Source organism: Theropithecus gelada, chromosome X (assembly GCF_003255815.1).
Source record: "Theropithecus gelada isolate Dixy chromosome X, Tgel_1.0, whole genome shotgun sequence".
Taxonomy (NCBI): Eukaryota; Metazoa; Chordata; class Mammalia; order Primates; family Cercopithecidae; genus Theropithecus; species Theropithecus gelada.
In genome coordinates this window covers 27,018,047-27,020,608 of record NC_037689.1, presented here as the reverse complement: position 1 = coordinate 27,020,608, position 2,562 = coordinate 27,018,047, and the positions used below count along the sequence as shown (strand labels likewise).

Here is a 2,562-nt window from a genome sequence, read left to right as displayed (position 1 = left end):
TGACTCACAGTATGTGAGTTTCTGTTGTCTTTAAGAGAGATTTCATAGCTATTGTCAGATTTCTAAATATTTGCAATCTCACGGATGTAAAATGCTAAGGTTTTACAGTTTAGTTTTTATTTTTCAAGTTACCAATGAGGTTGATTGTATTTTGTTTGTTGGCCATAAATATTTTATTGTCTTTGAAATGTAGCATTGAAACTCAAATACTATTTTATGGTTTTTTACAATCGAGTTTTGAAGTGTTTAACGTATTTCAGATATTTACCCTTTGATGTTTATGTCTAGGTTAGTCAAACTATTTATAACCCAAAAGAAACATATTCGAAAGTGAAAGGATACACTATTATTTCTGAACAAACTGGGACATATGGAAGCCTAAATCTTTGTTGCAAATATCAGCTGTTAATGAATAGCATTTAAAGTTTTAATATAAAAACGTAATCTTTTTATTTACTTATTTATATTTATTTTTATTCTTTATTTAAGAAATACTTAGCTGGGCATGGTGGCTCATGTTTGTAGTCCCAGCTACTGAGGAGGCTGAGGCAGGAGGCTCACTTGAGCCCAGGAAGTAGAGGCTGCAGTGAGCCGTGACTTTGCTACTGCACTCCAGTCTGGGCAACAGAGCCAGATGCTGTCTCTTAAAAAAAATATATATATATATATATAAATATATACATATATTTATATATGTAATATATACTTATAGATGTAATATATGCATATAATATATAAAAATTACATGTAATATATATTTATATATAAAAATATATGTAATATATTTTACATTACATATAATATATAATATATATTACATATATTATGTATATTTATATATAAATATATATAGATGTAATATGTACTTATATATAATATATAAATATATATAGTCCATGCAGAAGAGATGAAAATAGTTACTTGATGTCAATTTACAATGGCCCAATATTATTTTTTCCCAGGAGTATAACTGGTCATATCATTGTGAGACTATACCAGCAAATAAATGGGAAAGCACAAGAACTTTTTTTAAGATCTCTCTAGAAGTGAATTTTTTAGATGTGGAATGGGGCTTTTTCCTAGTATCCCAGCACTACTTGATAAATAATCTCTCTTTTCTCCACTGTTTGGTAATTGCATTTCTCTTATACAAATGTTTTTATGTTTCCTAGTTCTGGTTCTAATCCCTCCCATTTGAGTCATCAATATTTAATCCCTCTATATTCACCTTACTGTCTTCATTACTACAACTTCTGGAACCCTTGGCACACTTTTGGACAAGTTCTGATCTTTGCATTCATCTTCAGAAGACTGTTTTCTGTTCCTGTTTCAGCTAAAGCCAATAGATCCACTCTAATCCTAAAGCAATTGTAATGGTATATAAATTTAGTGGGACAAGTGAAGGAGCAGGCTTTATGCTGGCTTTCTAGGTAAGATTACCAGAAAAGTTTCTAGAATCACTAAAATTTATGGGTCTTTTTTCCTTTGCTATGATTTTAGAAAGCTGGAATTCTGAGAGGTATGTCCTCCAGTTGACACAGATGGACCCCATATGTCTCAGTCCCTTCAGGCTGCTATAACAAAAACACCGTGAACTGAATGGTTTAGAAAAAAACAGACATTTATTGCTCACAGTTCTGACGGCCAGAAGTTGAAGATTAAGGCATGGCAAATTCAGTGTCTGGTGAAGACCCACTTCCTAGTTCATAGATGGTGCCTTCCCACTGTGTCCTCCCATGGTGGAAGGGGCAAGGGAGCTCCAGGGGGTGTTTTTTTAATAAGGCACTAATCCCATTCACAAGGGCTTCACCCTCATGACACCATTACCCCCCAAATTTCCTGCCTCCTAATACCTTGAAGATTAGGTTCCAACATACAAATCTATGGGGACACAAACACTCAAACCCATAGTCAGATTCAAATGTATGACACACTCCTCTCCCTGTTCTACCACTCAATAGCTACAAACAAGGCAATTGTAAAAATATGCACTATCATTGTTGCAGGAAAACTGAACTCACTCCTAACCATGCCAGCCAACAGAAGCAAGAATTCCAAATGCAATTGTTTTCCTAAAGGTTTTCAAATCTTACAAGGATGTGTCTGCTTATTAGAAATTGGATCGTGTTTGGCCTCAAGTTGTAAACCCAGTGACATGTAGATTTTAGCATTTTAAATAATGCAACAAAATCTACAGCGTGCCTTAGAAGGTACTGGTCTTTATTATGTGAGACAATATGTTCTGTAAGTTCCACAGGGAAATATGTAGGGAATCTGATAGCATGTACGTGGGATTTACAATTATATTAAAGATGGAGGATTTTCTTAAACATGACTACTTCATACTTTTGCCATATTTAATTTTTTCAATGCCACACAATATAGAATCTTAGTTTCATCCTTAATTAATTTATTTATTTTTGATATGGGATCTCACTCACTCAGGCTGGATTGCAGTGGTGCAATTGTAGTTCACTGCAGCCTCCAACTCCTGGGCTCAAGCAATCTTCCCGTCTCAACCGCCCAAGAAGCTGGGACTACAGGCATGCACAACCATGTGCA

General features: G+C 34.5%; 1 non-coding gene across 1 annotated transcript; it reads right to left on the bottom strand.

Annotated features, from left to right (window-relative positions):
* Positions 1-883: 883 nt before the first annotated feature.
* Positions 884-1,014, bottom strand: LOC112616732. Its single transcript, XR_003117758.1, has one exon. It is a non-coding gene; the product is annotated as a small nucleolar RNA SNORA20 (small nucleolar RNA).
* Between the last annotated feature and the right edge of the window lie 1,548 nt (positions 1,015-2,562).